The 22,018-nt window shown below is 48.9% G+C and overlaps 1 protein-coding gene across 1 annotated transcript in view; it reads right to left on the reverse strand.

Moving 5' to 3' along the window:
- The window catches only part of CCDC146 (coiled-coil domain containing 146), a 1,748,551-nt gene that overhangs the window by 480,539 nt on the left and 1,245,994 nt on the right, over positions 1 to 22,018 (reverse strand). The gene's annotated exons all lie outside the window — the stretch shown is intronic.

The following is a 22,018-nucleotide window of genomic DNA, read 5'->3' on the forward strand; positions in this document are numbered from 1 at the left end:
AGCTAGCAGGATGACCCAGCTTTCTACTACACTGATCTTTCCTGAAGGCCTTTACTAAATAACCTGTCCAACATAAAGTTTATTTTACAAATACTCTTTATTGAGTTTTCAATAAGTCAAAATCAACCTTTTCTTCAGAAACACAACCGTCTGAGTACATTACTGACACATGCAAACCACCAATTTGAACAACTCAGGTAACTGACAAATATTACACCTTGTAACATGTCCCACATACCCTCACATAACTCTCTCTCCTCTTCCCCACTTTTCATCTACTTTACCTGAGGAAACATTAAACCTCCTCTTCACTAACTGTTGTACCTCGGGTGACAGAGGTGCTGTAACGCAACCCCATGCATCCCCCTTCAATATATACCATGACCTTGTAGCACGCATCCTCTGGGCAAAACATAATAAGGTTACAAATGCAGCCTATAAACAGGGGGTGGGGTGGCAAAGGTTACCAATGTTTCTGGATCAAAATGGAGTATACATCCAGTGGGGGACCTCAACTAATATAATTATTGGAAATACAATGAAAATAAAATGTATTAAGAAATAACTGGATGGGGGCCTGGCTTGGAGCGCCATCGATATGGCTGCTCCCTTGAAGCCAGCCGTGTGAGGCCCGCCGCAATGGCCAAATAATTGCAGTTCCACGAAGCCCAGCAGGAGCCCAATTAATCCACAGGGGGCGTCAGAACGCCTAAGGCATCTATGGGCCGAGGAAGGGAGCGTATCGCTCCTCCTGAACAAAGTTAATCGCCCTGAACCAACTGGCTCGTATTGGCGTCCGAAGAACCAAGATGGCCGCCCTGCCTATTCCTGATCCTCAGAGAGGTGGCCGACGGCGCCTGGGACTGCCCTCGGCATTAGTGCGGCTCGCCTTGGATCCCGGATCTACTGGGAGGTGCCAAGCGGGTGGTCACCCCGGACTCCCCTCCCGCAACCACCCCGAAGCAAGCGGCGCGCAGCGGGCCGCACAGCGAGGTCTCTGGCACCCCTGCAGCCCACCCCGGGCCGACTCGCTGCCCCGCGGGGTGCAGCACTTCAGCTCTGGCTCCGGAGGGAACGACGGCACAATCCGTGCCCCATCAGGTAGGGGCTGCTGGGGGATGAGGGCCGGGTAGGGGGCCCTCCTCATGTCCTTCCTGGGCCCCCGTCACCCCCACCAGAGGAGCTTGCAGTGCGCGCACCAATGAGACACAGAGGGGCTGCTCCCCCCCACCCCCCGGCGCCCCTGGAACTGGCTCCAGTCTCCTCTTCTCGGCACCTAACCATCGCCTGGGGGAGAGTCTACAGCTGACCTGGACTCCGCGCTCACAATTCCTGGGGCGCCCCGGCCTATGCTCTGGCCTGGAATTCGGAGGCTCCTCTTCTCCCTCTCCTCCAGCCAGTGGAATAAATCTGGGAGCTTGTGCGCACAACAGGCCCCACTTGGCCAACGTGGGGGGTCCACAAACCTTTGCCTCCAGCTCCACTGCCCATCCAACCTGCAGCCCTGAGCCCTGGACTTTTGATACCACTCACTGGGGGTAAAAGGACCCGCCAGGCAGCAACACCATCCACCTTGTGCCCCGGCCCAGTGTTACTGCTTTTGGTTCCGGGTACAGATGGACTGTTCCCCATATTGGGTCACCCTGCCTCGGCCCCCCCCTCCATCTCCTGCTAGGGAGAGGTTTTAACCCCACAGCATCCCCAGAAGCGGCACACTCCAGCTACCCACTTCCTGGGGCGCTCCGGCCCATTGCTTCACTCACGCTCCTTCCCCCAACCTGATTGCAGTGGGAACCTAATGGTCTTCTCGCCTCTCTAGGGCAGAGTGTCTTTCCTCCTCCCCCTACCAGACAGAGGGGACTTCTCCTTCACCTAAACCCCTCGGAACTGTCAAATTTGATCCTCCACACTGGGGTGCCTCACATCGGCTGACCTCGGGACCAGCAGCCTCGACCCATAACCGGCGCCTTGCTGGCTGGACAAAAAGCCAGCCTCCCCAACACCTCCTCCACCCCACAACCCGGCACCATGTCTAAGCAAACGAAAACATCCAAAAACGCAGACATTGCCACCATGCTTACCGCTCCGGACAAAGGGAAAAAAACAGAGCTTGCTAAGCCCACCTCGCAGACTTTCCAGGAGGGGGGTGATACCCGGGCCACCAGCGGTGACCTACTGGCTTTTATGGCAGACATTAAAGCCGAATTTCGGTCCTGCATGTCGGAACTTGCCACCAAATTGGAACAAACTGACCACAGGGTAACTGGGGTGGAGAAAAGGCTAGGTGAAGTCGAGGACCGCTCCCAAGACCAGGCAACCGCGTTGGGAGACATCCAGCAGGCAGTAAGAGCTCTCCAAGACAAATGTGAAATCCTCGAATTCAAGCAGAAGGACTTGGAAAACAGAGCCCGCCGCAACAATCTTCGGATCCGGGGAGTCCCATCCTCAGTCCCAGACAAAAACTTGCCAGAATATATTGGAGACTTCTTCCAGGCCCTCCTCCCGCATCTGGACAAATCTCAACTACTGCTGGATCGGACCCACATACTGCGTCCGCGCCGGGGAGTGGAATCAGACCTCCCTCCAGATGTCATCTCCGCCATCGCTGCCATCAGCCGCTCTCGTGATGAGCTCTCCTTCCAGGGCCTGCCTATTCAGATTTATCAGGATCTTTCACTGCTGACTCTGCAAAGAAGAAGGGCGCTCTGACCCCTGGCCTTCTTCCTTCAGGAACGACAAGTCCGGTAAAGATGGCTTTTCCCTACGGCACTGCAGTTCTCATTTAACGGCTCTCTTCTGAGGGTCAGTCACCTGGAAGATGCCGCCAAGATCATGCATCCCTCCTCCCCCAAGGGGCCGCTTCGCCGAGCCCAGAGGCAACAGGGAGCCCTGAGACGGCCCCTCTCCCACAACTTAGGCGGTCCTCATGGTCGAGGGCATCCCGGAACAACAAGAGAAGGTAATCAGATCTTAAGTTATGCTAAAAGACCCGTTACTGCACTACCTGCCTAGGCGCCCAACCGCCCCTCTTTGCTAACCTAACGCATCAGTTCCGGCCCTGCACAAAGTTACGGTCACCCATTGCGGCGGGCTTCGCCCACGGATCATGCCCATTCCAAGGTTTGTCCCACCTTAAAGTCCTTGGAAACACATGTTACTCCTAATGTCTCAATTGGCCCTGTTGGCCTGTGGTTGCGCTACACTCGCAAAGTTTCCCACCCCTCCAGTTAAAAAGTTGGCCTCCCGTTGGGGGCCGGTGTTAAAACCCCAAGAGCAGGACAGAACGCTCCCAAATCACCTATATGGTGGCAACTAATGGGCGTTCGGCCAATTCCCCCCCTGCCCCCCGGAGCCGGGAGTAACTGAGGCTCTGACCCAGGAGCATCAGACACTGAGATGACTCTCATTGAACGTTAACGGGCTTAACACCCCCCCCCCCCAAGCGCAAGTCAATCTTACAGAAGCTACAGGACGAGGAAGCCGGGGTGGCGCTGCTCCAAGAAACTCACCTCCTTCCAGCTGACTTTAGCCGCCTTCGATCCCGCACCTACCCACGCCAGTTCTTTGCCTCGGGAGACTCCAAGAAGGGGGGCATTGCGATCCTGTTTAGGAAAGATCTAAATCCCCAGATATTGGACTCTATAACCTGCCCAGAGGGCCGCTTCGTGGCTGGCAAATGCCTTCTGCTGGGGGACCTTTATACTTTTGTATCAGTCTACGCCCCCAACTCGGGGCAGGCAACCTTTTACGACTCGCTGGGTTCCTCCCTCTCAGGCTTCGAAGAAGGCCAAACAATAATAGGAGGAGACTTCAATGGAGTACCAGACCCCACCAGAGACAAATTCCACCCCCCCACCCCTGGTGATTTTTTACGCAGGCCCTCAGCCTCCTGTGCCTTTTCAGAACCCTGGAGGTGATGGACTCCTGGCGGGTGCTTCACCCCACCGAGAGGGACTATTCTTTTTTCTCCCATGTTCATCGAACTTTCTCTAGAATTGACCTCCTCCTGTCTTCGCCCCAAACCCTCGCTTTCACCAACGAGGTATCCATCGGCCCAAGGATTCAGTGGATCATGGAACTCCGCATCCAGGACCCCACAGCTAACACTCCACGTAGACGGTCGCTCTATGACCCGATCCTCAATGACATGATAACCAGGGACAAAATCGCAACCACCATTAGGAACTTCTTTCAGGAGAACCAGGTCTCAGACACATCCCCTGCTAACAACTGGGATGCGATGAAAGCAGTGGTCAGGGGAGCCCTGATTGCCCAAGGGGTGGCATTCCACCGGGACCGGAGACAAATCCGGCAAGCCCTGGAAGAAGAATTGCTGTCAGCAGAAGAAGCCCAAAAGAAAAACGGATGGTCCCCCAGATCTCAACGAGCCCACCGCTCAGCCAGAAAGAAGCTGGAGGCCCACTACGCGGAGCATACTGCGCAAATACTGGCCAGGACCAGACAATTTTATTACGCCAAAAACAACATGGCTAACAAGCTACTGGTTGCCAAGCTGGCCAAAACGAGACGCACCAACACCATCGCAGGGCTCTGAGACCCACAAGGGGTGACTCACTATTCTGAGACAATGAAACAACAACTAGCAGTGAACCACCTAACTCATGTCATGACGGCACCCCCACAAGACCGATCCAAACAAAGAATACCTGCGGAGGGCCGCCCTGCCACGCCTCCCCGATTCCGCGAGAGAGCAACGAGGCTATCAAGGCCCTTAAATCGTGGGCTCTGGGCCCAGACCGGTTCTCCCCGAGATTCTATAAAATATTCAAACCCCAACTGATCCCCCACATGGTGACACTTTTTAACTCATTCAAGGGGTCGGGCTCAGTGACCCCCTCAATGCAAAAGTCCACAACTGTCCTCCTTCCTAAGCCAGGGAAGGACCCGAGAGACCCAGCCTCGTACAGACCTATCGCCCTACTGAATATAGACGCCAACCTCTACTCTAAGATCCTGGCTAACCGGCTATCACCCATACTTCCAGACATAATCCGCCCTGACCAAACAGGCTTCATCCTGCACAGAACCGCAGGAGACAATATCCGGAGAACCCTGGACCAGATAGACATCACCCACCGAAACTCCCAAGGCCTCGCCCTAATGGCCCTCGACGCCACCAAAGCTTTCGACCGGGTAGACTGGTCATTCATGGAGTGCACCGTAGAAGCTTTTGGTTTTGGCCCAGCGTTCCGTTCCATGGTTCTGGCCAACTACAAAGCCCCTAAAACCATCCTGAGGATCAATGGCGCCCTCTCAGCTCCGATCTCCATGACCTGCGGGACAAGACAGGGCTGTCCGCTGTCTCCACTTCTCTTCGCCCTCACAATGGAACCCTTCGCCCAGAGGATCAGGCAGAATGACCTTATTAAGGGCCTGCAGGTGGGCCCTTCTCAACACAAAATTGCATTGTATGCCAATGACGTACTGCTGACGCTCTCAGAAGCCAGCACTTCAGCGAGGCACACCCTGGCAGAAAAATAATTTTTGGGAGGTCACCGGCTTCACTGTCAACTTTGCCAAATCAATGGCCCTGGGCGTCGGCCTCCGGCCAGAGGAACGGGAGACACTAACCAGATTGTGCCCAATCAGATGGCGGGAACGGTCCATCCCCTATCTGGGAATTCACATTTTGGCAAACCCGAAAGACACTTACCAGGCAAACTTCTCCAGATTATTTTGAGAACTAGAGGGGGACCTGAAGCGCTGGACCACGCAAGAAATCTCACTGATGGGTCGGATCACGGCCACCAAAAGGAACTTGCTCCCGAGATTCCTCTATGCCTGCTCCTCCCTCGCCATACCCATACCGACACCAGCCCTCCAGGATCTACAGAGGAAAATGCTAAAGTTTATATGGAAAGGCAAGAAGGCCAGGATCCCCCACAAGACTTTAGTTGGCAATGCCTGGCTCGGGGGCCTGGGGGTACCCGATCTCCAGGCATATAGGGCAGCGGCGCAGTTAGCACACATCCACGCCTGGCAGATGAGCACAGCCCGCCCCAGATGGGTGGAATTGGAGCAAGCTCAACTCCCGCTCCCCCTGCAATTCCTCCCACATATTCAGTCCCCCCTCAGAGTGCGCTGCAAGAACATTTTGCGGACGACCAAACACACTTTAAGCTCCTGGGACTGGGCCCTGAAACGGAAGGGAATCCCGAGAGGCCAAAGTCCGCTCTCACCAATCTTTCATAACCCAAACTTCTCGCCGGGGGCTCATCCCCATAACTTCCAAAATTGAATAGATGGGGGCCTCGAAACCCTGGAACAGCTATACTTTGGGAACAAACCCCGCACCTTTGAACAATGCAAAGAGGTGTTTCAATTCCAGGAGGGAGATAGATTTACTTATTGTCAGCTCCGCCACTGGTGCTCCCCCCAGACCCTCCAAGCGGCCACCCGCCCCCTGTCGCCCCTTGAGCTAACACTTAAAGACCTGCCAGCTAGAGGCAGAACCTCGACCCTATACAGACGCTTCGTGGGGGACTTTCTACTGGAAAAAACTCGATGCATGGCCCAGTGGGAGGCGGACTTGGGTCACTCGATTGACGATCAAACATGGGTGGACACCTGGACACGCACCCACACCTTATCTTCCTGTGTCACCAACAAGGAATGCGCATACATGCTCATGCTGCGATGGTACTACCCCCCTGCTCAGATTACACCATATGAACCCACGAGTGGACCCCCACTGCTGGAGGGGCTGCGCCCAGCCCGGCTCCTTCTTTCACATGTGGTGGACCTGCTCCAAGATTCAGCAATTTTGGGTTAGGTGCCTGTCGACCATCGAACAGATTACCGGGACCGCCCTCCCACTGGACCCTGAAACCATCCTACTGGGGGTCCCGACACCTGGGATTTACCCCTGCTCTGGAAATAGGGCAAAACTATTAACGCAATGCCTCTTAGCAGGCAAAACTGTGCTAGCCCGCTTCTGGAAGTCCCCGGACAGTCCCTGCATGGCTCATTGGTGGGGAAAACTCTGGGACATCCTGATCGCTGAAAAGGTTACTGCGGCGAGAGCGGGGGTCCTGCACCGCTTTCAGAATATCTGGGCCCCAGTACTGGACTATGACCAGCGGTTCCCCGCCCTGACATTCAAACCGATCAACACCCGATGGGCCCTGAGAGATCAGGAGGCCACCTAACAGGCGGGGGCAATGGGCTGCGAAGTGGCCTAAGAGAACTGGAAGTGGAGGTCTGGGGACAGGGGCTTGGAAAATGAAATGGGGAGGGGGGAAAAGAATACGAACCTGAAGAAACTATTAATGATATGCAAAGTTACCATGCAACGTTATTTGTAACCTGTCCTGCCTTGCTTTAAAATAAATTCGTTTTAAAAAAAAGAAATAACTAGATGCAGTACTCTCATCATTAACTATGATTTTTCCATTTTCATGCAACCTTTCTCCTACCAAAGCAATTGGATACATGTTGTGCAATCCCTCAAGATCTGCTATGCTTCTGGGAAGATTATATCAACCAAGGCCTTATATCTGAGTATTAATTTCCCTATTTCCCCATAATATCAGACACCCTCCTACTGTTCAGTAGAGTAATATTGTTCTTTAAAGTAGTGGGAATGAGTCTAAAGTGGGACCATATTACACCTGAGGGATTATTCACACCCCTGCTGCCCTGCAGTATTTGGAGCGGGGTGGGGACCCGTGCCCGCCTCTTCATCTTAGCCCCTCCCCTTGCCACAGAGCCTGGAAGCCATAATAACTGGCAAAGTCACTGCACTGCTGTCTGCAGCGTATTTGTGGTGCTTATTAGACATCATCTGCCATGACACACTGCTTTCCATCCTTGTGCCACTGCTCCCTTTTTTCTGTTTGTTTCTTGGACAGCAAGCATCTTTCTTTCTTCTTTTTCTCCTTCCTTCCCTTTTTGAATGCCCAGCGTTCAGTATGGAGCCTCTGCTCTCTCTTAAGCCTTTGGTGCTGTATATTAGACCTTGCGGTTCCCTTTCTCTTCCTGTGGCTTACCACTTTCCACTCTCCACTATCTTGATTTACAGACAAACATGACTAAGCCCATACCTGCTCACTGGTCCAATTATCCTTATGCCATCCACTCGACTCTCGCAATCCTGACAATCTTTCTTATCCCCCCCATTACTGGTCTTTCCGTCTCTAGCAATGTTGCCCTCTAGGATTTATGTTCTCTATGTAACAAAGCCCATTCTGTTTTGGATACCTTTCTTCATCTTCATGTTCTTTGCTTAACCAAAACCTGGCTTACCCCTTTTAACTCAGCAACCCAGCAGTCCTGTCCTCTTTACGTCATCTTCCTTCTCACACAACCCTCGCTCCTATGCATGTGGTGGGGGTGTAGCTATCCTTTATTCCCTGTTCTTACTCCAGCTCCTGTCCCTCATAACCTTTCTCTTTACCTTCAGTCTTTTCCTACTTTTGAATATCATTTGTCTCCTTATTCCCTTGCTTTTCTAACCATTTACCAAATCCTGTGAGCCCTCACGTCCTTTTGCAAAGACCTTGATTCTTTACTATTTCTTTTTCCTCTCAAGTTGCCTCTGATTCTACTTGGTAACATTAATCTCCACCTCATTTCAAATCACGCTAATATCCCTATCTTATCTAATCTTGACTCCTATCACCTTCTTTGGATTCCTACTCCTCCTTCACACATCTCTGGCTCCTCGCTTGATTTGATCTTTTATACTGTTCCACTCTCATCTTCTGTAATTATTTTCCCTTTCTCCTTCTCTGATCATTTCCTTATTTGTTTCTCCCCTCAGCCTCAGTGATTCCCCCCTTCCTCAACCTTAAAACATTGTGACCTTTGGTCATTTGATCCTGCTTCCTTTGCCTCTGCCCTTACCTCCCCCTCCTTCCCGCACTAGATAGCATCTCTTTCCTCTCTCCTGATTCTGCTTCATCTGTTCTGTCTTTAGCACTTCTTGATACTCGTAACTTTGTATACCCCTTTTCTCCCTTTCTTCCTTCTCACAAACCCTCTCAGCCACAATGAACCCTTCTCTTTGCTTATTCCATTGCCTTCTACGTAAAGTTGAACATAGTTGGTGTCAGACCCATTCATTTACGGATCTTGCCTGCTTGTCCTCTTGTCACTCTACATATGATTCACTCCTGTTATCTGCAAAATAGACTACTCCAATAACCTTCTAAACTTTCTCCTCCCAACACTGACACTTGTTTCACACTATTAACTCTATCCTCCTGTTCCTAACCCTGGTACTCTCTCTACTCCCAAGCACTTGCGCATTCTCAATGTCACTGGGCCTAGTATGATTGTTGTTTTGTTTTCTCCCCTGTTCCCCTCCCTTGCCTTGTCACGCTCTGAAACACATGTGTATGAGCGCAATATAAATAAAATATCAATTCAAATGCAATACTCTTACTGCATCTGACTTTGCTGAATTCTTCTCCTCAAAAATCCCTCTGCCCCCGCTCTTCTTGTCTGCCTCTTTTCCCCCTTCCTCCTTCATTAATGTCCTTGTTTTCGCCCTCACTGACTCTGATGATGATCTTTTTTTTACTACGGCTAATTCCACCTCGCCACCCTTTGATAATCTGCCTTCTTCCCTTGTCTCTTCAATATATTCCCTTCTCATTCCGTTTCCCTCTTTCTTTAAACATGCCTCTATTCTGCCTATTCTGAAGAAACCCTTCCTTAGACCCTTCTTATTTTATTTGTTTTTATTTTTATTTATTGTGCGCGCCAGACCCTGAGGTAGCAGGGCGCACTTGATAAGAGGACTTACAGCTTGGTTACAGAAGTTACAAGTTTACAGAACATGGTAGAACAATTTTCTTGGCTCCACAGGATAAAGGTTGGGCAGTAGAGTACAAGTACAAACGGTATGCAGACAACAGGTCATAAAGCTGACGTTACATAATAGCAAATCTATATCAGGTACAATACATACGGTAGGTGCGTGGAGAGAATAAGGGTTACAGAGCATTCTCAGTGAGCCATTTTATTGTGTTCTTTCTGAATTTGTTGAACATTTGGTCAGATCTAAGTGCGTGAGGTAGGGAGTTCCACAATTGAACTGCCCTAACTGGCAAGCTGGAACCTCCAATATTGGTCAGTTTAAATCTGGGCGCTAGAAGGCGGATGGGGCTGATTATTCTTGTTGGTCTAGTGGAATTTTTTCTAGTAAATCGTTCTATTAGGTAGATAGGGGCTTTGTTGTTGAAGCATTTGTGGATGAGGGAGGCAGATTTGAGGTTGATTTTTTCTTGGGTAGAGATTTGTGTTTGCGTCTTATTTCAGAAATATGTGCTCTTCTGGGAATACTTAGGGCCGCTCTAAGAGCATTATTTTGGAGCACTTGTATTCTGTTGATGGTTTGTTTAGATGCCCCTACGTAGAGGGAATTACAATAATCTAATTTTGAAAGGATAAGGGCTCTGGATAAGATTAGGCAACTGTCATCTGATAGGAATTGTTTCCCGGCTCAAATTAATTTGCATGTATAGGCCGTGGATGAGGCCCGTGAGTTTCCCTGTTTGGTAAGGGATAAGGTCGAATCGAGATAGAAATCTGGCGACCTTGATGGTGTTCCCATCGATGATAAATGCTGAGTAATTAGGGTTGAGTTTAGAGATGCAAGCTGTGGTGCCCAGGATGATGAGCTCCGTTTTGTCATCGTTCAACCATAGGCCATGGTTGGCCATCCATGCCTGAACGATGCTATAGACTCTGTTCACCAAAGCCAGATCTTCCACATAATCCCCGGTAAGTGGTAGGAGAATCTGGGTATCGTCTGCGCAATTGTTGTAGGTGACACCCAGATTGTCGAGATCGTCAAAGAGTGGCTTGGTGAAGATATTGTAAAGTGTTGGCGAGACACAAGATCCCTGGGGCACCCCACAAGTGATGGGTCTCCACAAGTGATGGGTATCGGGTCTGCTGCCGCTGAAGGGGAGAACACCCTCATGGTCCTGTCACTAAGGAATGACTGTATCCAGACTATAGCCTCCCCTGAAAAGTGGGCCTCAGAGTCCAAGTGATTGCACAGGACTCCGTGGTCCACCAGGTCAAAGGTGGCTGAGAGGTCTAGTAGGAGGAGGAATTCTAATTTACCCTCATCTCCGAGTGAGTCTATTTGGGCCTTTAAATCGATAAGGGCAGTCTCTGTGCCATGTTGAGGTCGGAAACCGGATTGGCGGGCGCCAAGGAGATGGTTCACCTCAAGGAAGTTCTGAATTTGGGTGTATGCTACCTTATCTAGTATTTTTAGTAAGAAAGGCACCGTGGTGATGGGCCTCTAGTTTGTGGGAATGTTGGGGTCCAGTGTTTGTTTTTTCAGAAGGGGGAGTACCCAGGATTCCTTTAGGTTATGCAGAATTGTACCAGTAGTAAAGGAGGCATTGATAAGTTTGGTGATGAAGGGAGCTAGATCTCTAGCAGCGTCCTTGATCAGTTGTGCTGGGCATTGGTCACCTTTGCAATTGGATGGTTTAAGTGCAAGAATAGTTTTCTCTACCTCGAGCACTGAGACCTTAGAGACGTTCATTTGGGTGAGTTCTTTGGGTTTAGGTATTGGTGTTTTGTTCAGGGGAGATTGGGTTTAGGCTGATAGTGAAGCTTTCTTTAGAGCAATTTTAGTTTGGAGGTTGGCCACTTTGTTGGTTAGTGCCAGCTGAATGTCTGTGCACCAGGTTTTATCTTTAATAGAGTCATCCTGTGCTGCAATAGGGGTTTCCAATTCTTTTAGAATAGAGAAGACTTCCTTCATACTGGAGTTAGCTTGGGTAATCCTGTAGTTATACGTTTCTTGTTTGTTCAGGATGATATCCTTTTTGTATTGCGTTGAGATATTTATTAGATTGGTTTTATTTTCTGCGGTAGGATGTAGGTTCCATACCGTTTTGAGTTTTCTTTTCTGTAATCTTAGGTTTTTTAGGTGGGGTGTAAACCAAGAGTTAAGATGCTTTTTTGGTTTACTGTTCCGAAGTTTAAGCGGAGCAATGCTGTTGAGAGCAATGGTCATGGCATTATTGAATTCCTCCACAGAGGCCTGGGTCAGTATGGTCTGGTAAGGAGTTAAGATTAGGTAGGATATGGGGCAAGATATTGTTCGCTGTGATATTTTTCTTGTTTCTAGTTAATGTGGGTACGGCGAGGGGGGGGTGTTAGAGCAGTGGGTCTTTTAGTATTGAGACTAAAGGAGATTAAGTGGTGGTCAGTCCATATTTGGGGGGCGATGGATGTAATGGAAAGGTTACAGTTGTGACTGGCAATCCAGTCAAGAGTTCTCCCTTTGGTATGGGTGGACATATTCACTTTCTGCGTGAAACCTAGTTCTGTCAGGGTGTTGGCTACGGAGGTGGCCTGGTGATCATTGATATCATTGTGCCCTAGGTTAAAATCTCCTAGCACTAGGGGTTTCTTTTTAGCTTCTCAGAGATAACAGTCGTAATATCTTCATTGAAGGTGCTTATTAGGCCTGGGGGTCTATAGAGGAGATGGATATTTAGTGTTTGAGAGTTGGTGGTGGGTAGTTTAATGGAAAGGGACTCGCAGGATTTAATGTTGGGTGTAGAGGTAATTCTCATGGAGAGATTGGTTTTGGCGATGATCGCTATTCCTCCACCTCGTGCATCTAGTCTGTCAGCTCTAAGGATAGTGTAGTTGTCTGGGAGTGCTAGGGTTAGTGCTGGACCTACTACCTCGTGGAGCCAGGATTCATTAATGGCGATGAAGTCAAGGTCATTTTCCAGTATAGTGTGTGCTATGTCTGTAGCATGAGCAACTAAAGATCTAGCATTGATTAATGCGCCTTTAAGGTCGGGTTCTGGCCGTGGAGTAGGATGCAGGTTGGCGGTGGCAAGTCGGTTAGTGGTGGGCTTATTTCTTTTAGGGTGGGGTTTGTGGCTAGGAAGAACGGTGGTTGCCAAAGGAGGAGGTAGTTTCGGTCGAAGGTGATCTAGGTTAATGTTATATTTATTGACCGTTTCCAATATTTTGGGTAGTCATACCCAGAGTCTGTAGTTTCTCTGTGCTGTGTTGCAAGGGGATTTGGAGCCAATTTTTGGAGCAAATCTTCTTTAGCCAATTTCCGCCACATCTCGCTTCAACTTTTTCTTAAAAAAAATCCTAGAGCACAGTCTAGGCCAAGGTCTCTCCCCATGTTATTTCCAATGCTCTTCTTCCTGCTCATCAATCCAGGTTTTAATCTCTCCATTCTATGGAAAATTCTCTTCTTGCTGTCTCTAACTCTCTTCTCACCGTTCAATACTCCAAATTGTCCTCCCTTCTTGTCCTTCCGATTCTTTTTGTTGTTTTCGATACCATGTACCACACTATTCTTTCTTTCTCTTTTCACAATTGTGGCTTTCGTGTTACTGTATTACAGTATTATTTTTCCACTTACCTATGTAGTTCTCCAGGATTCCGTTCTAGGTCCTCTACTTTTCTTCGTGGATAATAGTCCACTTGCTTCTATAATTTCTGCCTTTGGAGTCTCCCAACATCTTTATGCAGACTACTCTCAGATCTTTCTTTCCTTTTACACGTTTTCATCTGAGTGCACTCTAATCTCTCTACTGGTCTCCTTGCCATTCAATTTTGGATGGCATCTCTCCATCTTCATCTGAATCCATCTAAAACCAAGGTTATCGTCTTTTCCGCTTCTACCATCCTTCATCCTCTTTCTCCCCCCTCTATTTCCTTAGCCCCCTCTTCAACTGCTCTTTCACCTACTGTCCATAAACTGGGTGTAATATTTGACTCCTTTATGTTTTTCCTCACACATCTCTACATTTCTAGCTTCTGTTGTTATCAATGGTATAACATTCATTAGTCTCGCCCATTCCTTAGAACTCATGCTGCTAAGACTGCTAGACTTTTCTACTGCTCATCTATTCTCTTTGGTCTCCCTGCATACAGACTTGCTCCCCTCTGCTCAAACTACAATTCCTCTGTACGTCTCCAATCTTGCTCTCTCCTCGGGATGCTATTAGTCCTGCCTTGCTCTATCTTCGCTGGCTCTCTTACGTCTGCTCTAAAATGTTGTCTGTATAGTCTTTAAATGCCTTAAGAGATCTTGGTCCTCCTTATCTCTCTTCTCTTGTTCCCTCAGGTCTCAATCACAATTTGTTCTGTCTCAAGCAGAATCTTATTTTCTCTTGATTAAGTTTTCCTGGCTGATTCATGCACTCATCATTTGTTGTATCGTTTGTTGTTTGTTTGCTCCACGCTTTGGTGCAAGGTGCTATAAAAATGCAATAAAATACAAACACAAATAAAGTTTGTGGTTTAAACATTGTCGTTGGGTCTGCAGTGTATCTGGTCAGAAAAGGACCCCAATCTTTAGAGAATGTAGAACCTTTTCTGGATTGTAGGTATGTTAATTTTACAAACAAACAGCTCCGAGACCTTGTGGAGCCATTCCAGTTTGGGGGGCAGCTAATGAGATTTCCATCTCTGGGCCAATGCCATCTTTACTGCGGTCAAGAGTTCCTGCTGGCATCAAGTAGAGAGTTCCTTATCTCATCTTCTTTCCCTAGTTGGGTGTCCAGCAGCAATACACCTGCATCCATAGGTAGGGTTACCAACCCTATTTCTTTGATCCAACTGAGCAATTCTCTCCAGTACACTTTAGTAATAGGGCAGGACCACCACATATGACAAATCTGCCACTTCTCCACAACCACTAGGGCAGTTACTTTTTTTTGATAACCTCTAAATGCCATCTGTGTAATCTATATACATAAAAGTTAAAATGTGTTTGTGGTGGGATTTGTGGTGAAGGGTTGTTCCTTATACAATTTCACACCGTTTCACCAATCTGCACCAAATTTTGCATATTTGCCTGTTAGGAACCTATGGACATTACTAGCTACATGACATTCGGACAACCCACCACTTACAACGGATTTCAACACCTTCACACATGAGACCGTTGCCTGAAATAAGCGAAACATCAATGTGGTTGTAGAAGGACTGATCCCGATACGATGAACAAAACTTGAGGTACAGGCCCTACGATGCATGCTTTCTAAGAGAATTGCACGACAACAAACTGCACCACGGCTGGGTGAAGAAACAGGTGGGGAGAGAGCACAGAAGGTCCCTGCATGCAGCAGCACACCAACTCGCACCTTCTCCCCTGCCTTCCCCCACCCCCCAAAACGTCTGCTCTGGGGTATGTCAGTGTAACGCTCACCTGTCTCCCACGGGGGAGCTGGCCTGGTTTGCGCTGCTGTGACCTCGTCTAAGGTGATGCGCAGGGTTCGGAAGACGGACTGGACCGGGCCCCAGATCTGGCTTGTCTGACTCGCAGAAGTATCCTTCTGTAGATGAGAATAGGGGGTTAACTGTCTGTGGGGTAATGCAATCGGCCTCCCACTTACCCCTCTCACCCTCCTCAAAACCCTTCTGTGCTTCCCCGTAGCGTCTCACCTTAGGGTCTGGAAGGACGAGCTCTCCATCCTGCTTCTGATGCAGGGGCACGTTGGTATCCAGTTACGTCACTGGATTTTCGGATGGGTGAGAACCAAACTTGCTTGGCTTCCAGGTAAGTTTTTCTATAAGTGGTTCCCCTTGTGTCCATGCATTAATGTTCTAATGCTAGTGTCTTTTTCCCCATAGGGGCCGGGGTACGGAATGCTGGGGGAACAGGCACCGACCCGAGGTGAGCGGTGAAATCCTTGTGGAAATCAGGTAAGTCTTTAATGAGTGTTTTGGTAATGTCTTTTCATTCACTCATTAACGCTGATGTCTTTTTCCCCTTAGGGGCCGGGGTCCGAAAATGCCTGGATGCGGCGCGGACCCGAAATGAAAAGGGAATGACCCAACAGGTAAGTCTTGACATGGAGTTTTAGCTTCCCTTTTCCCTTCTTTCTCTCACCTTTGTTCTTGTCTTTTTCTCCCTAGGCGTGGGGGCGCGACTGCGAATCCGGATGGTCGCTGCTGAACATGGAGGCGCCCTGTAAAGGTGAGTAGAATGCGGCGCTGCAGCGATCGATGCGATGTGCTTTTAAAAATAAATGTCTTCCTTTTCAGGATTGTCGGCGAAATGTCTCTGGGATGCAGATTTAGCAGGTGAGGCCTTTTCATTCTTCTGTTCTCTTGTTCCCTTCCTTTGCAGGTGATTCAGGATGCTGGCAGGTGTGGCAGAAGTCAAGATGCAGGAGCAGACACGGTGAGCGTCCAGCTGCTAGATGCAGAACAACGCGAAGCACGTGTGGCTGATCGGGTGTGGTTTAAATAGCCTTGGAAGAAGTTCCTAGAATGTGTCCTTCCTCCAATCAGGTATGTATCCTTCCCCGACCACGCCCGGGTGGTAAATGAGTCCCACAGGTAAAGTAGTTCCTTTCAGGCCTCAAGGAGGCCGGGGTTCTGCAGCATGGTCTGCATCAGGTAAGTGCACCCAAACACTTTCATAATGAGCCTGGCGCCTATGGCGCCAGGACTGACGTTTTCTATGAGCCTGGCGCCATAGGCGCCAGGACGCTGTCCAAAGGGCCCCTATATGGGGTTGCTGGGACCTTCCCCGGGGACTTGATGTCCGCTTTCGGGGACGCAGGGCCTGAGCCGGCTCCCCGGGAGCGGGCATCGTGACAGCACTCCCCACCAAGGCCCCCCCAAGGTTGTTCCCTCCGGGAGTTTTGGTTTGTTTGGGAAGAGTCGGTGGAATTTCCTGACTAATCGAGGTGCATGCACATGGTCATTGGGTTCCCACGACCTCTCCTGAGGTCCGTACCCCTTCCAATCAATTAGGTAGAAAAACTTTGACCTAAACATTTTTGAATCTAAAATGTTCTTCACTTCGAATTCGGGTTCCCCATCTATTTGAATAGGTTCTGGAGGTTTGAGTAGTCAGGTTCCGGGGACCACTGGTTTCAGAAGTGACACATGAAAAACAGGGTGAATTCGCATATTAGCTGGTAAATCAAGTTTAACCGCTACTAGGTTAATTATTGCCGTAATAGAATAAGGTCCCAGATATTTTGGGTTAAAAGTTCGAGGCCCTTTGAGCGGTAAATGTCTGGTAGCTAACCACACTTGATCCCCAATCTGATACGGAGGTGCTTCACTCCGATGTAGGTCAGCATTCTCCTTGTATTTTCTCTTGGCTTGTTGTAAATGCGTGGTTGCCTCTTCGAAGGCTCGGGTAATGGTAGAATGCAGATGTTCTACTGCGGGCACTCCGAGGTTCTGAGGTGAGTCGAGGTTTGAGGTTCGAGGGTGATGCCCAAACAAGGTATAAAAAGGACTATGGCCAGTTCCAGAGTGTACCGAATTATTATATGCGTATTCGGCTATCCAAAGAATGTCTTTCCAGTTGCTTTCAGATTGCTGTAACATACGCCGTAAGTACTGCTCAAGGGTCTGATTTGTCCTCTCGGTCTGACCATCGGTCTGAGGGTGGTGACTGGTCGATAATATTACTTCGATTTGTGCCATTTGACAACATTTGCGCCAAAAGTGGGAAATCAATTGGCTTCCCCGGTCAGAGATTAGTATAGATGGGAATCCATGTAGCCGAACAATATTTTCGAGGAATTCTTTGGCTAGGACAGAAGCTGAAGGTAAACCTTTCAAAGGAATGAAGTGGGCCATTTTGGAAAACAAATCCACAATTACCAGAATGGTATTGTATCCCGAACAAGGAGGCAAGTCCGTAATAAAATCCATTGATAGGGTGTGCCAGGGTGCTGGCGGTATGTCTAGAGGTTGAAGGATACCGGCTGGTCTTTTCTTTTGACCTTTATTTTGGGCGCAACCACAGGACATCACAAAAGATTTAACATCTTTTCGCCAAGAGGGCCACCAGAATTGTCGTTTCCCCTTTTCCATTGTCTTTGCAATACCGGGGTGTTCCTCTATTAATGTATCATGATAACCTGAAATAACTAGTTCGTATAAATCCTTGTGCGGCAGGAATAAGCGTCCTTGGTAATAAGGTAAACCATTATCTATGGTAAAGTCTGATCCCTTTTGTATCCAATCCTGTAGGACTGTAGGGTCCAGGAGTTGTTTCACTCTGACTTGAATGTCTTCAAGCGTCTGTAACGAAGTCATGCCTAGAATTCTCTGTTCGGGAATTATTGGTACTGGTTCTGAGTTTGTATCAGATTCTCCCATTCCAATTCGGGATAAGGCGTCTGCTTTGCCGTTCTTGCAGCCAGGTCGATAGGTAATCACGAAATCAAATTCACCGAAAAAGAAAGCCCATCGGAGCTGCCGTGATGACTGAGCCTTGGCGGTTTTCAAATACTGTAAATTCCGGTGATCAGTGATCACCGTGATGGTATGTCGAGCGCCAAGCAGGTAATGCCGCCAGGCTTTAAAAGCGGACTTTATGGCTAACAGTTCTTTGTCAGTGATTGCGTAATTAATCTCTGGTGCCGAGAATTTTCTGGACCAAAATGCTACGGGATGCAGTTGGTTGGTTTCAGGATCTCTTTGAGACAGAACTGCTCCCATGGCTAGGCTGGATGCGTCAGTTTCGACGACATACGGGAGATCTGGACGTGGGTGTTTCAATATAGGTGCGGAGGTAAACTTAGCTTTTAAATCCTGGAAGGCCTGCTCGGCTTCTTCAGACCATTCAAAACGTTTATTTTTCCTCAAGAGTGCAGTAATGGGTTGTACTATGCGTGAAAATTCCGGGATAAACCTGCGATTAAAATTGGCAAAGCCGAGCATGCTTTGAACCCCTTTTACAGAGCTAGGTGATGGCCATTTGAGGATGGCATCCACTTTTCTTGAGTCCATTCGGACTCCTTTGGGTGTCAGGATGAAACCGAGAAACTCAACTTCTGTGGTATGGAAAACACATTTCTCCAGTTTAGCAAATAGTTTGTGTTGGCGCAGTTTTTCCAGAACTGCCCTAACGTGTTTTCTGTGATCAGATTCCGAAGAGGAGTACACTAGAATGTCATCGATATAGACAACACAAACATTGATGAGTTCCCGAAGGACATCATTCATGAAGAATTGGAAGGCAGCAGGCGCATTGCACAACCCGAAAGGCATTATCTGGTATTCGAATAATCCATATTTTGTACGGAAGGCTGTTTTCCATTCGTCGCCTTCTTTTACTCGCACCAGATGATATGCCCCCCGGAGATCTAACTTGGTGTATATGCAAGCGTCCTTCACTTGGTCAAGGAGTTCAGGAATCAGAGGCAGAGGATAACGGTTTTTAACCGTTATCTGGTTCAATGCGCGGTAATCGATACAAGTTCTAAGGTCGCCTTCTTTTTTAGGCACGAAGAACAAAGCCGAGGATGCCGGGGACTTTGACGGGCGAATAAAACCATTGGCGAGGTATTGATCCAAATATTGTCTCAAATGCAGGTTCTCAGGTTCGGTAAGGGCATAAATCCTGCTACAAGGGGGTTGTGCACCGGGCACCAGATCGATTTGGCAATCGTACGATCGGTGAGGAGGTAACGTGTTGGCTTGTTCCTTTTGGAAGACGTCCTGAAAGTCCTGGTATTCCAGAGGTAATTGCATGGAGGCAGAGGTTACAGATGCTAGATTAATCCTCAGGTTTTCTGGGTAGCATGTTTGTGCACAATCCGGGAAGGTTATTCTCTTAGCTCGCCAATCAATTTGAGGATTATGTGTCTCTAACCAAGGAATCCCAAGAATAACCTGAAACTGTGGAGCCTTGATTACATCAAACACAACTGCCTTCCGATGGCCGTCAGGACCAATAAGAGTCACCCCAGTAGTGGAATGTGTTACCGGTCCAGAGGCAATTTCAGTTCCATCGACTGTGGTGATGACATCTTTGCTGGTTTTAGGACGGAGAGGGAGGTTAATCCTAGAGGCCAATTCACGATCCACATAGTTTCCAATAGCCCCACTATCGATGTATGCCTTTATTGCATGCAACCGCTTAGGCTTTTCTGGATCTACGAGAACCATTGGCACAATGAAATGCGAGGTCTGAGAGTTAGTTTTCAAGCTCGGCAAGCGGACCCCTACGCTTGTCGGGCTGAGTCGTTTCCCGAAACAGAGTCTTCATGGTTTTTATCAGCGGCTCCTACCGCTTTTCGGGGCGGTTTTGCCGGGCAATCTCGTAGAAAGTGTCCAGAGTTCCCACAATAAAGACATAATTTTAACTGCCGCCTCCTTTCACGTTCCTTTTGAGTTAAGGGTTCTTTAACCCCTCCAATTTGCATAGGCTCAGAGACATCAACTCCCTTGGGGTTAGCGTGGGTCTTGACCAACACCCGGGTCTCAAACCTGGACCGATCTGTTTTTCTGTTTTGAAGTCTGTGATCCAATTGGACCACTAAGTCTATATATTCTGTGCATTCTTGGGGCGGATTTACAACTTGGGCCAAGACATCTTTAAGTTCTCTGCGTAGACCTCGATAAAATAACGTGACTCTTTTATCCTCTGGCCATCCCATTTCCACAATTAGTCTATTAAAGGTTGCAATATAGGATAGGAGGTCCTGATTGCCCTGTCGCAGGGATAGAAGTTCGTCATCCAGAGCCTGCCCCTGAGAGTGTCGAGCAAATAACCTTTCCATGCTTGCTTGAAATCCTTGAAAATCACAGAGAATCGGGTCATCTTGAATAACCAGTGGAACTGACCAATCGGCAGCGCAGCCGCTGAGATATGACAATACAAAGGCTACTTTGGTCTGATCATTAGGGAAGGCCCCAGGTCTGCATAGGAAGTGCAAACGACACTGATTCATGAATACGGCGAATCGTTTGGGGTCCCCAGCAAAGCGTTCAGGTTGTGCCAGCGGCATGTTTCCAGGTAGATTAATCTGCACAGGGTTACTGGGAACCACAGGAGCGGGGTTCCCTCCGGAACAGGGTAGAGGAGTTTGTCCAGCTTGACCTTGCAATAGCTGTCTGGCCAGGTCATCAGTTCTTTCCTTTGATATTATCAATTCCCTCTTGAGGGCATTAGTCTCTTGACGAGCGGCATGTACTTCGGCCCGCAATTCCCCCAGTAATTGGGCCAACTGATCAGTCTCAGAAGTTTCCATAGCGCCTGGGTGGGAATTTGTAGGAAGGCTTTGTGTTCTGTAACGCTCACCTGACTCCCACGGGGGCGCTGGCCTGGTTTGCGCTGCTGTGACCTCGTCTAAGGTGATGCGCAGGGTTCGGAAGACGGACTGGACCGGGCCCCAGATCTGGCTTGTCTGACTCGCAGAAGTATCCTTCTGTAGATGAGAATAGGGGGTTAACTGTCTGCGGGGTAATGCAATCGGCCTCCCACTTACCCCTCTCACCCTCCTCAAAACCCTTCTGTGCTTCCCCGTAGAGTCTCACCTTATGGTTTGGAAGGACGAGCTCTCCATCCTGCTTCTGATGCAGGGGCGCGTTGGTATCCAGTTACGTCACTGGATTTTCGGATGGGTGAGAACCAAACTTGCTTGGCTTCCAGGTAAGTTTTTCTGTAAGTGGTTCCCCTTGTGTCCATGCATTAATGTTCTAATGCTAGTGTCTTTTTCCCCATAGGGGCCGGGGTACGGAATGCCGGGGAACAGGCACCGACCCGAGGTGAGCGGTGAAATCCTTGTGGAAATCAGGTAAGTCTTTAATGAGTGTTTTGGTAATGTCTTTTCATTCACTCATTAACGCTGATGTCTTTTTCCCCTTAGGGGCCGGGGTCCGAAAATGCCTGGATGCGGCGCGGACCCGAAATGAAAAGGGAATGACCCAACAGGTAAGTCTTGACATGGAGTTTTAGCTTCCCTTTTCCCTTCTTTCTCTCACCTTTGTTCGTGTCTTTTTCTCCCTAGGCGCGGGGGCGCGACTGCAAATCCGGATGGTCGCTGCTGAACATGGAGGCGCCCTGTAAAGGTGAGTAGAATGCGGCGCTGCAGCGATCGATGCGATGTGCTTTTAAAAATAAATGTCTTCCTTTTCAGGATTGTCGGCGAAATGTCTCTGGGATGCAGATTTAGCAGGTGAGGCCTTTTCATTCTTCTGTTCTCTTGTTCCCTTCCTTTGCAGGTGATTCAGGATGCTGGCAGGTGTGGCAGAAGTCAAGATGCAGGAGCAGACACGGTGA

Source organism: Ambystoma mexicanum, chromosome 12 (assembly GCF_040938575.1).
Source record: "Ambystoma mexicanum isolate Mex_15411 chromosome 12, UKY_AmexF1_1, whole genome shotgun sequence".
Taxonomy (NCBI): Eukaryota; Metazoa; Chordata; class Amphibia; order Caudata; family Ambystomatidae; genus Ambystoma; species Ambystoma mexicanum.